Consider the following 13,759-nt stretch of genomic DNA (forward strand, 5'->3'; position numbering starts at 1 on the left):
GTGTTTTCAAAATTTACCATGTTTACTAGATACGAGTGCACCAAAATCATTAATTCGAGAGGAAGTTTTTAAGACATTTCCTCCTAGTGTCAAAAATCGCGTAAGCAGATACCAGAATACCCTGACATCAGTTACAGCGCACAAGCTGAAAATTTTGGGGGAATGTCCATTAAAATTTAGCACAGGGGATAAAGAAATAACAGTAACGGCGATAATATGTAAGTAGCTACCATTTCCTTGTATTCTAGGAGTAGATGCTATCAGGAAATATGGGATCGTATGGGAACCCATAACTGATACAATAACCATAAGCCAGGCAAATGAAACTAATAGGCAAATTTGCGTAACAACAGATAAATAGAGTGACGATTCGAATTATAACCTAAAAATAAACGGAAAAATCACAATACAAGGGGGAACAACAGCTCACGTTCTAGCGACATTAAATACAAAAGAAGGAAAGGTTAAAACAATGGATGCCATGATAGGAGGATACACCCTAAAAGAATATCCCACGATTTTCGTGGAAAATCAAGTTATTAAAATTGAAAATGGTATCACATACTTAAAACTATCAAAGTTAAGTAATAATAAAGTAAAGCTGAACCAAATAGAATTTTAGATTCGCTGGGAGGTACAAAATACTACATTAGTTTTGACTTAATAGCAGGATATTGGAAAATAGCTTTAGATCCAGAAACAAAGCATAAAAGCAACAATAATCTTAGACGATGGAAGAACGTTCACATTTGAACACATGCCTTTTGGATTATCATTTAGTCCAAATTGTTTTAGTCGACTAATGAATTTGGTGTTAAAAGATAACGAACCTGGAAGAAAAAAAGATACCTTGGCTAATTTAGATGATGTAACTTTGTTTAGTGAAAACCTCGAAGACCACTTAGTCGGATTTAGAAAAATACTGGAAAAATTCGAAAAAGCAGGCTTAAAATTAAAACCAGAAAAGTTAAAAATAGTAGCACCAAAGCTAGTTTTTCTTGGACATCTGATAGACCAAGGTACTATTTCACCAAATCCAGAAAAATTTACAGTCATAAGAAATTTACAGCCCCCTAAAGATAAAAAAAGCTGCAGATCAGTTTGTGGTTTGTTAAGCTATTTCATACGATATAATGAAAATTATGTAACAATTGCACAACCTTTGACAAATCTTTTGAAAAAACCAGGTAGATTCGAATGTCCAGTGGATGCAAAGCAAGCGCTGGATGAAATAAAAAGACAATTATTACTGGTACCAATACTTAAACTACCAGATTTGTCACAAGACTTCTGTTTACAAACAGATGCGTCGGGGTGCGGAATTGGATTCATATCATTAAACATAAAATCGGAAGGAGTAGAATCAATAGTTCAATACGCCAGCAGGTTGCTGACGGAGGCAGAAAGAAAATATTCGACGGCTGAAAGAGAATGTCTAGCAGTTGTAGTTTTTACAGAATATTTTCGACAATTTTTACTTGGAAGAAAATTCATTTTACGCGCAGACCAAAAATCCTTTATTTGGCTACATACGATGCAAAATATTTCAGCACGGCTGACACGGTGGATACTACGCCTGCAAGCATATTCGTATACCCTAATATATATAAAGGGCCGTACAAACATTTTACCAGACTATTTGTAACGAAATCCTGATACGGAAGGAAATTTGATAACAACCACCCAAAACGACCTATAAGGGGTAGAAAGGGCAATGAAAATATTTCGAAACATCAAGATAAACATGACTTTTGTTTAGCAATGAAATCCTTTTTATCAAAAGGAACGGAACTGCCAGAGCACTTTAAACATTTTTTGAAGGACTTAGATAATTTTGATCTGGATGAAAGTAAAAATCTTTTGGTAAGATATTACAGACCATCGCAAGAATATAGAAAAAAATACTTAAAAATTATCCCAGTAATTCCAAAATCACTGGAAGGAGGAATTTTAAAGATGGCACACGCAACTATTGGCTGTCACATGGGAGAAGCGAAAACTATTGGGAGACTAAAAGAAAATTTTATTTTCCAAAAATGTACTCAAAAGTAAAAGCTTTCATACAAAGCTGCCAAGAGTGTGCCAAACAAAAGTCGCCACCAAAGACCCCTAGGGCCGAATTAGGCCTATACCCCACCCCTTCAGGGATAGGAGAATTAATGTCAATAGACATTTGGGGAACAGAAGGTAGTTTACCAGTTTCCAGGAAACGAAACAGGTGTGTACTAACCGTAGTTGACCATTTCAAATCATACTTATACGCTTTTCGAATTAAAGACGAAAAGACAAAATCCATTGCGAAAGTTTTAGTCAACCGCCTCTTTTCGGAACACGGACTTTTTCCTAGAATTTTACTTAGTGACAATGGGCCATGTTTTAGAGCCAAATTATTGGACGAAATGACGGAATATTTGGGGGTAAAGCGATGGTTTACCTCGTCTTACAAGGCATCCGCTATTGGAAAAGTTTAACGCAAACATAGGGAATTAGCTTACATGCTGGGGATACATGCAAGAGAAGAAAATGAAAATTGGGATGAACATTTACAATTCGTAGTCTTTGCAGTAAATACGGCTTTTTCACGTTCTTTAAAAGAAACGCCATTTTTTTACAACATCTAAGAGATCCCAGAATTTGTTTATATGAAATACAAAATGATAGAATATATTGCAACCTAGACCAATATAAGCAAGAAATAGTGATGCAAATGAAGAAAGCTATGGAACAAGTTAAAGACAATTGGAAGATGCGAAAACAGAACAAAAAGAAAAAAATGACAGAACAAGCAAAAATAAGACAAATTATTGTTTAGGAGATTTGGTCTATGTATACAAAACCAACCTAGAAGGGACCAAAAAGTTAAAACCGACGTGGGAGGGGCCCTACAGAATTCTAAAAATTCTACCAAATAACTTAACTCATGTTCTAAAACATCAGTATAATGAAAAGGAAGAAGTAGTACACCATAATAGAATGAAAAAAGGACTTTTTTCAAAACCATGGAAATCAGAGCTTATTCCTTCAGACGAAGAAACAGAGGAAACAACTTCACCCGTATATATCAGAAGACCATATGAATTTTATGACCTTTTTAACGACTGTATCGGTTGGTAGGAGTGGAAGGAGTATTTAGCCCAGTCTTGGCTTCAAACTCTACACATAGAACAAGAGAAAAAGGGATATATTCGATGCTCATCGGATACTAGCGATGAAAGCAATAAAGAAGAGCCTCAAACACAACCTAGTGGTTTAGAACATAATAAACGAAAAGTTAAATCCAAAGAGGAAGAAAATTTGGAAGGAACCAATGAATTATCTGATTTTCAAACATTAGACTCAACTAGAGTCCTAACACAAAAAGGCTTTTGGAACAAATGCCATCTACCAGACGCGAGCTAACAGAATATGACACCGATTATTTTTCTACAGAAACAGATACAACTAAACCTGGGCCATCGTTAAGAAAAACCTCCTTAAAAGAAAAATTATGGAGAAAAGTAAAAAAACCAGAAGGGACAGCAACAAGTTCCTTCTTCAGCAGCACAAGTAGCTAAATCACTTATGAAAAAGGCCACATGTCATGAGAAGCAAAGATTAAAGACATTTGACGAGGCTACAAAACCGCGCTCGAATTCAGAACATTGTGAACCACATTATAGAGACCACGGAAAAACTTGCAAATATTATAAAGAAGAAAAACAAAATTTGGAGTCTAAAATTCAAACCAGGAAACGGAGAAAGGGAGAACAAGGGTAGCTTCCAGCCAATTAATATTTGAATAAAATAATGATAACGGGAAAAAAGTAAAATACAATAAAACGAGTAAAGAGCCTCTAAAGAAATATCTATATTTTTTTTTCATCCTTTAATCGGTATGTAAATAACGTCAAAGTTTCCTTCATAATATATCTCGCCAGTAAAAATTATTACTGTCACGTAGAAAATAAACTCAAAAAAGTTATAGCCTAGAGACTCGTAAGTTCCCTGAGAAAAAAATAAACTCAGATCTAAAGTGACATCATGTCTTCCTGCACTACTTTGTCTCCGGGACGAAATAAAACTTCGCGAATCGTGTTCTGACAAGACTCGTCAAAAAGGATTACGTTTCATAAAATATATTAATTATTGCCTCCTAACTTTTAAATAGGTGAAGTGAAACTAATTAAATTACACATATTTAGAATCAGCATTAAAAGGCAATTCTTTTGATATGTATATTGGAATTTGTTTTTTTTTGTGGGGGTAATTAAAAAGGAGGGTGGTCTACTGAAATAGGGTCATTGGAAGCTAGAAAATTTGGAGGAAGCTCAATCACTGCTGGTCTCTCGTTGTTAAGTAAATGCGAAGCATCTACTGACCTTTGACTCTCTGAGGTGGCACTTCCAGTCGAGTTTGAAAAAAGAATTGTTTTTGAAGAATGAAAAAAAAATAATAATAGGGAAATACAACGACAGTTTACATGAATCCGGACATGTATAAAATAACTGTAATCTTATAGTCTAATATATTAAGTCTAATATATTAATATATTAGTTATAGTCTAATATATTAATTTTCTTATTGGTTACAAAAGGTAAAAAGGAAAAAAATTGAAGATAAAAATTAAGCGCTATACAGATTTAAGCGAAACTTAGAATAAGCTGAGAATGCAAAAAAAGTGCTTGGTTAAACAAACGATAAGCAATGTAAAAATTAATTTTAATCTAAAAACTGACCAGGGGGTAAAAGCCAATAACAGAATCTATTAAAAATAAGCCCAAAATATACCCCATCGTGACAATCGAACTACAGTAGTTCATGGTAATAATTTCAACTCTAGCGATGTATTGGATCTGACAAAACGAACTGGCACAGAAGAACCCTAGTTTAAACAACTGGTTGTCACCTCTGCCAACCCAAACACCCAAATCCCAATCCGCTGAACCCTAACACAAACTAAACGTATCCACTTTTTCTTTGAAAATATAATATAACATTTGACAACAAAAAGACTTGCAGTAATGAACAGAAATTCATTCTTATAATTCTCCCAGATTCAAGATTGTCAATAAACCACAGATAATGATCACCGAATTCAAAGTTATTTAGCCTTGCCAAGGGAATTATTGTCTCTCTTTCTTTCGCAAATAAAATAGTAATTAAAGCTGGGATGAAATTGGCAGCCAGTATATCGTAAAAATTGCATTTTATGAAGAAATAATAACTAGCAAAGGGGGGCAAAACTTAATTAAAAGTGTTCTAAAAATCAGATGAAAAAAAGTACTTTTCCAACACGAACACTTTCAGACGAAGAAATTTAAATAATTTCAAAAAAATGCATGTTGCAACAATAGACAGCCCCCCCACCTCTTAAAAATAAAAAGATAATGAATTTAACCATAGAAGGGCAATCAGCATAAAAAATTGTAAAAGTTATTAAATAAAACATGAAACATATAAATATAGGCTTAAAAAAGACCTATTTTACTGAAAAAAGCGGAAAAAAACTTTAAAAAACCCTTAGGCTTCATTGAAGAAAATAATAAAAAAAGAGAAAGGTTCAAATTGAAAATATACCAAGACGAAATTAAAGGAAAAGAAATTCAATGGAACCAGTTAAACTCTGTTATACGTGTATATTGAACTGACCGAACGAAACTAGTATGAAAAAATTGTACTAAATAAGTAAAAAATAAGTAGCATTAATACTACGGAGGCACCGTTACAGTGGTTAACTCTAGCCGAGATTAATAGAAATATTGGAGATATGCTCCAAGTAGACAGGAAAAATTATGCTCTCTTATGCGGGAGTCATTTTCGGAAAAATGACTAGCATGGCATAAACAATTTAAAAAAAATGGCGCATAGCCTAGAGGACCTAAGTTAAAGTTGAAACTTAAGACAAGACCACTAAAAGTTGGGAAGTTAAAGTGAAAATAGTCGTTGTCACTTGTATGTCAAAAAAAATAACTGTGTGCCATAAGGCAAGGTATATTTTTTGCAGAAGGGCCACTTTGTTTGATAACAGAATAGCCCAAGAGAAAACTGTGACCACAAATCAAAAAGTGTGGCAATACTAGAAATAATTAATTATTGTGGGTGCAGGTTCGTAATAGTCCTTTTAGCTGTAGCCGATGACAAGAGGACCTGGAAAGTTGTAAAGAGCTAACCAGAAGGCAGCCCTGGTAAGCAAACCTTAAGAGTACAGGCACGAGTCAATTGAAAATGGCATAACAGGTATAAGGTGAACAGCAAAAATTTTTAGCTTATCAGATCTAAGCTGTAAAGGGAGAATTGTCCCAAAAGGACATTAAAGCTAAGAAAAAGAGATAACAGAAAAATATAATTTTTTTAACTGTCTCAATCACCTGAAAATTCGAAAATAATTAAAAAGCTCAAAAATTTGAATAAACAAACAGGCATATAATAAGCTAAAAACAGTTAATGACACAAGTGGTTCAAAATAGAACCAAAGTTGTAAAACAAAGATAAGAAAACGTATGTAGTCGTATATGGAAAAGTTATATAGTGATAACAAATGTTGTTGAGAAAATATATACAGTTATAAAGATATTTTGAAGACCCTTTATAAATATGGAACTGTTATTATAAAAAAATTGTAAATATGTAAATTTTAATAGCAAAATCATGTTATATGAATTATTACCAAGCCCTTATATAGATGCTAATCACAGTTATCAGTTATAGTATATACTGTATTTGTTCGAGTTGATTTTTTTTTTAAATATTTTAGTTGCAGTTAAGACTTATCAGATAAAAGTCTTGACGGACTTATTTAGAAGTTGTACAAAGAACAAATATTGCAGTGATTAAATAAATTATTAGGGAACAAAATTATTATTTGTTTTTAACAATTAAGTTATGTATAACATAACTTCTGTTAATATATATATATATATATATATATATATATATATATATATATATTATATATATATATTTATGTGTATGTGTATATATATGTATGTGTATATATATATATGTATGTATGTGTATATATATATATATGTATGTATGTATATATATATATATATATATATATATATATATATATATATATATATATATATATATAATCTAAAATATCCATGTAAATATAATGAATTATTATGTTGAGTATTTCTGTTTTCTATTTTTACATCATTCAAGAAGTATTCTACATTAATAATTTATAAGCAATTAACAAAACACTAATTGGAATTAATTCCAATGCTATTTAATTTTTTTTAATACTTTAAGTTTTAACCAGTAGTTAAATATCCTTTTGTGACTTTAAAAAAAATACTTGTGTAAGTTTTTACACAATGCCTGTTATATATATATATATATATATATATATATATATATATATATATATATATATATATATATATATATATATATATATATATATATATATATATATATATATATATATATATATATATATATATATATATATATACTATGTTTTTATTTACTTTAAGTTTTAACGAGTGATTTAATGTTATATGTAAATGTTTGACTTCGAGTCAACATATAAATATTTCTTTTATGAAATAATCCATTAAGTATTAAATTTGAAAAGAATAATCCAGCAAGAAACATAATGTTTCGATTTAAGCGGCATATTATATTTGGAGTAATTAAAAGAGAGAAAAGTAATTAAACCTTACAAAATTGAGTGTTTCTTTTTACTATATGTGTAACACTTTATGCTTTATTTGTATTTTAATGTGAATGTTTATTTTAGATACAGTCTTAGCTTTTTTTTGGAAATTTTTCGTAACATCCTTTCGGATCCAATTTTTTTAATCATTTTTTGACGCATTTTTGGAAAGTAACAAGTTTGGAAGCCACTTCAAATGTATCCTGATACTAACATCTCATACCATCAGAAACAAAACCATACCTGATCAACTGATATTTTGGAAACTTTATGCAGTATTACAGACCTTACTACAAGTTCATCAGAAAGTGAGATAAAATCAGAACTTAATTTAGGCCTAGAAAATGTGCTACATAGCCTCAAAGCTTTTAGTATTGAAATATGTGAAAATGCTTTGTGCTGGGAAAATATGTGAAAATTTAAAAACCAAAATTGTTATGTGTAATTTATCCAAGGCAGTTCTAAACCTGAAAAATAAACGGTATATCAACCACATCACACAGGGCCACTTTGTTTGATAACAGAATAGCCCAAGAAAAAACTGTGGCCACAAATCAAAAAGTGTGGCAGTACTATAAATAATTAATTATTGTGTGTGCAGGTTCATATTAGTCCTTTTAGCTGTAGCCGATGACAAGACGACCTGGAAAGTTGTAAAGAGCTACCAGAAGGCAGCCCTGGTAAGCAAACCTTCAGAGTACAGACACGAGTCAATTGAAAATGGCATAACAGGTATAAGGTGAACAGAAAAATTTTTTAGCTTATCAGATCTAAGCAGTAAAGGGAGAATTGTCCCAAAAGGACATTAAAGCTAAGAAAAAGAGATAACAGAAAAATATAATTTTTTTAACTGTCTCAATCACCTGAAAATTCAAAAATAATTAAAAAGCTCAAAAATTTGAATAAACAAACAGGCATATAATAAGCTAAAAACAGTTAATGACACAAGTGGTTCAAAATAGAACCAAAGTTGTAAAACAAAGAAAGTAAAACAAAGTATGTTAAAAATAAATTACTGTGTGCCATGAAGGCAAGGTATATTTTCTGCACAAGGGCCACTTTGTCTGATAACAGAATAGCTAAAGAGAAAACTGTGGCAACAAAACAAAAAGTGTGGCTATACTATGAACAATTAATTATTGTGTGTGTATGTTCATAATAGTCCTTTTAGCTGTAGCCGATTACAAGATAACCTAGAAACGTTGTAAGGAGCTACCAGAAGGCAGCCCTGGTAAGCAAACCTTGGAGTGCAAGCACAAGTCCATTGACAGCGTCATAACAGGTAAAAAGGTGAACAGCTAAATTAGAGCTTATCAGATCTAAGCTGTAAATAGAGCCTTGTCCCAAAAGGACATTAAGGCTGAAAAAAAAGAGATTAAAGACTAATACATTTTTTTTAACTGCCTCAATCACCTGAAACTCTAAGAGAATTAAAAAGCTCACAAGTTTGAATAAACAGACGGGCATATAGTATGCTAAAAACAGTTAATGACACAAGTTGGTTCCAAATAGAACCAAAGTTGTAAAACAAAGATAAGAAAATGTATCCAGTCGTATATGTAAATTGTATATAGTGGTAACAAATGTAATTCAGAAAGTATACATAGTTATAAATTTATTTTGGAAACCTTTAATTAATATGTAATTGTTATCGTAAAAAAAAATGTAAATATAGAAATGTAAATAGCAAAGTCATGTAATATGAACTGTAGCCAAGCCCTTATATAGAGGCTAATCACAGTTCTCAGTTATAGTGTATAAATCTATGTGTTGGAGTTGAATTTTCTTGTAAATATTTTAATTGCAGTTAAGACTTATCAGATAAAAGTCTTGAGGGACTTATTAAAAAGTTGTAAGAAAAATAAATATTGCAGTGACTAAATAAATTATAAGGGTACATAATTATTGGTTGTGTTTAAACAATTCAGTTATTTAAAAACATAACTTAAGTCATTTTAAATATAAATGTAAATATAGCGAATCAATATGTTCATTATTTTTGCATTGTTTTTTATTTTGCTTTTATATCATTCAAGAGGTATTCTACATTAATACAATTAACAAAACACTAGTTGGAATTAGTTCCAATGCTAGTCTATACCATATTTTATTTTTTCAAATGCTCTAAGTTTGAACCAGTAGTTGAATGTTCTATCTTGTTTTGCGACTTAAAAAAATACTTGTGTAAGTTATTACACAATGCTTGTGTATATACTATTTTTTTATTTACTTTAAGTTTTAACTAGTGATTTAATGTTATATATAAATTTTTGACTTCGAGTCAACGTATAAATATTTTTTTATTGTAAAACAATCTGTTAAGTGATTAATAATTCTATGTTAAGTTGAAGAGGAAAATGAAACAAGTTGCCAGCAAGAAACATAATAACTCTATTTAAGCGGCATATTATCTTTAGAGTAAAAAGAGGAGAAAGTAATTAAAAGTAATTAACCTTCGTTAAAAAAAAAGAATGCAGTGATATATACAAAATTGAGTGTTTCTTTTTACTATATATCTAAAACTTAATGATTTATGTGAGTTCTAATGTGAATATTTATTTTAGATACAGCCTTAGTTTTTTTTTCGAAATCAAATTTTTCGTTACATCCTTTCGGATCCATTTTTTCAATCATTTTTTTTTACACATTTTTGGAAAATAGCAAATTTAAAAGCCAGTTCAATTGTATCCTGATACCAACAGCTATCACCATCAGAAACAAAACCATAAATGGTCAACTAGTATTTTGGAAACTGTATGCAGTATTACAGACTTTACTACAAGTTCATCAGAAAGTGAGATAAAATCAAAACTTAATTAGGGCCTAGAGAATATGCTACATAGCCTCAAAGGCTTTATATTATTAAAATATGTGAAAATGCTTTGTGCTGGACAATTAAGTGAAAATTTAAAAACCAGAAATTGTTATGTGTAATCTATCCAAGGCATTTCTAAACCCGAAAAATAACCGGTAAATCAACCACATCACCCAGATCAGTTAAATTATTAATGGGGATTAAATTTAAACTCAAATAATTTATAAGCGTTTTGAATATAACTATTAATCTAATTTAAGCAGAACCACTAATATAATACTTAAGCCACTTGGGGTCAAGCTAAAACAGAAGATGCATATAAAAAGGGTAAGAAGAGTATTTTCCAGTCCTAGAGACAGAGAAAAAAAGAAACAAGGATGAATTTCAAAATTGAAATTCTTGGACAAAAAAGGACATGGCCTATATTTGACCAGAAACATGACCCCAAGGAAACCCATTGAGGGTATGTGCACATAATGACCCAAAGATGGCAGCATAATAGCTGTAAACAAAATTAAGTTGTTTTTAAAATTAAAGTATTGAGAGTTGTGGGCAACTCTTCTTTAAATGGGGAGTATTGTGGTGAAGCCTTCTAATTAAGTCAATTTGGAATTTAGTAAAAATATTAAAACGCAAATACAAAATTTTAGAAATTCCACTTTTTATTAAAATATGGAACATATCCTGGCAAGTTTCTGCTTAACAGGAAATTGAGCGATTACCACTTCCTAGCTATTTACGTGGGTTGGGTCCAGCAAGCTGTGGTTCATAAAAATGTATTAAAGATACAATTTATGGGAAGGGGCAGACGGTATACTAACCTTATGCCAGACTGACCTCTGCTCCGTTGATTTAGAAATACCTTGGAGTATTGTCGGATTATTGTAAGTGTTTAAGTATCTTATTATATACTATTGTAATTTTCTGAGACTTGTGGTCTACTTGGGACAACCAGTCCCAGAAGAGTATATATCTATTGTCAAACCTTGTATTAAGATATGTTAACTGAATAAAAGTATTGTGTTATAGCCAATCTCTTTACAATCTACATTTAGTCTCTCAAATATACCCCGCTGGTACGCCTCATTAGTCCAGACATAACCTAAGGCACGCTACCAAAGATTAATTACCTTAGGGCCATAGTTTATCTAACCTATAAAGGGGAAATAAAGGCATCTACCACTACACCACTTAAATACCATAAAAAACCATCTTACCACATATAATGGGGGTTGCCCCCTCCTCAACACCACGCTCTTTACGCTTAAGTTTTTTAGTACTTTTAAAAAAGCGTAATATTGTTCTAATTAACGACAAAACTCAAACTTTAGCGTAAAGAGCGAGGTGTTGAGTAGGGGGCGACCCCCTTTATATACGCAATAATTTCTGCTCCTTTTAAGTTTTAATATTGCTCCTTACTTTCAGTTGTAATCATTTGTTTTTTTATTTTATTTCTGATATTTTTTTTTAAATAATGCCAGGAAATCTGGCCCCAACTCCACGGAAAAACCCCCTTTCCATGGAAATATCCTCTAGACAATTGAATCCCGGTGAAAATTTACCCCGGACAATTACTCTTAGCCACTCCGTGCGTAAAATTGAGACGGAAAAGAGAAAGAAAGAAATATAAAAAAATTTTGTATAAGAATTCTGGCAAATACCCCCAGTGTATAATTTCCCCTGACAAGTTCACCCCCTGGAAACTAATAAACAAAAACCGTGATCTTTCTTCTGGCAAAAAATACAAGATTCCACATTTTTGAAGATAGGAGCTTTAAACCCAAACATTAGGATTCTTTTATATGCTGAATCTGATGGCTTTATTATCATTAATATTACCTGACTTTCAAAGGCTGTTTCCCCCCTTTTTCGAAATTCGGAAAAATTTTCTCAGGCACGCAATCTTTGGTGGATAAAACTAATCTTAATAAAATTTATATATTTGAAATCAGCATGAACTCCGATTCTTTTGATATATCTATTGGTATCAAATTGAGTTTTTTTAGAGTTTCGATTACTATTGAGCCGGGCCGCTCCTTACTTGCAGTTCGTTACCGCGAGCTATTTGATACCTGTGACGACCAAAGGCCCGATCGGGTGAAAGAAGACAACTTGCCTAGTGTTTGTATTTTATTTTATGAAAAAAAATTCAAAATACACACTATTTCAGTCAAGCGTAAGTTACACTCTAGGAGTTAGGCGGTTAAAGAGGACGACAACCACACTCTTATTTATGGTAGTTTCTGTTCATTTAACTTAATTATTCAGTTTAATTTTTGTTCTTTTAGGTTTTATTTACTTATTATGGGTTCATTTTAAGCTGATTTGACTATTCATTTTGAATTCTGTTCCTTTTATTCGTTCATTTCAATGTCATAATTTATGGACATTTAATTGTGCAGCGGGGAAAATACTTTGGTTTTGTCCTGTTTTTGTTTTCCCCCCTCAGCAGCAGATTTCAGTTCGCTGGATTCGCTGCAGGAGTGTCGTAAGAATTTAGGTATCCAAAAAATAGAGCATTCCTCCACCCTGGTCCGAAAGTGTTGCCATCTACTTTTACAAGCCATTTGTGTTTGTGATTGAGTCGAGTACCTGATTTTATTTTCTGTGTTTGGAACTAGGGTAGAGGAATGGTGTTTGATATGCCTCCTAAAGTTTAATAGTTCTCTCATTGCAAAAGGAATTGAAAGTTTCCTCTAGTTGCTCCTTATGTTGTCTCATGGCAAGAAAGTTAATATTTTTGAACTAAGAAAGAAACATTTTTTTAACGCTGATCAAAGCTCCTTGAAGAGCTGATGAATTTATATTGCATTAGTTTTTATTGGTAAAAAATTCATTCACGAGATAAAAAGCCTTAAAACTATGAGAGGACTGACTTTTTTGTTGTGGTACATATCAGATAAAAAATTTAGCAATAGCTCTTTTTAAAAACGCGGTAAAATCTGACCCCTTGAGTGGTTTAAAGTGAGTTTCGAGAATCCCACATAAGTGGTTAGCCATGGTCAGGAATTGTTTTGCAAAAACAACCTGGTAAATTTGGATGAGTTTAAATTTCTTACCGACATACTACTCGATGCCTTTTTATGGCTCTTTCCGGATATAATAGTCGTTTTACCTCGAAATTCAATTTTAACCATTATGGACCCTCAAAGATGATACCCTTTTCTCTTTGTTGTGGTATCATCTTCAAGTGGCCATAAAGGACTTAAAGTCGAACTTCCGATTAAAACAACTATTATATTTGGAAAGAGCATAAAAAGGCATTGAGTGGTTTGTTCATTTTATTCGTAGGTCAT

Source organism: Artemia sp. Qi Xiang Cuo, chromosome 2 (assembly GCF_049724085.1).
Source record: "Artemia sp. Qi Xiang Cuo chromosome 2, ASM4972408v1, whole genome shotgun sequence".
Taxonomy (NCBI): domain Eukaryota; kingdom Metazoa; phylum Arthropoda; class Branchiopoda; order Anostraca; family Artemiidae; genus Artemia; species Artemia sp. Qi Xiang Cuo.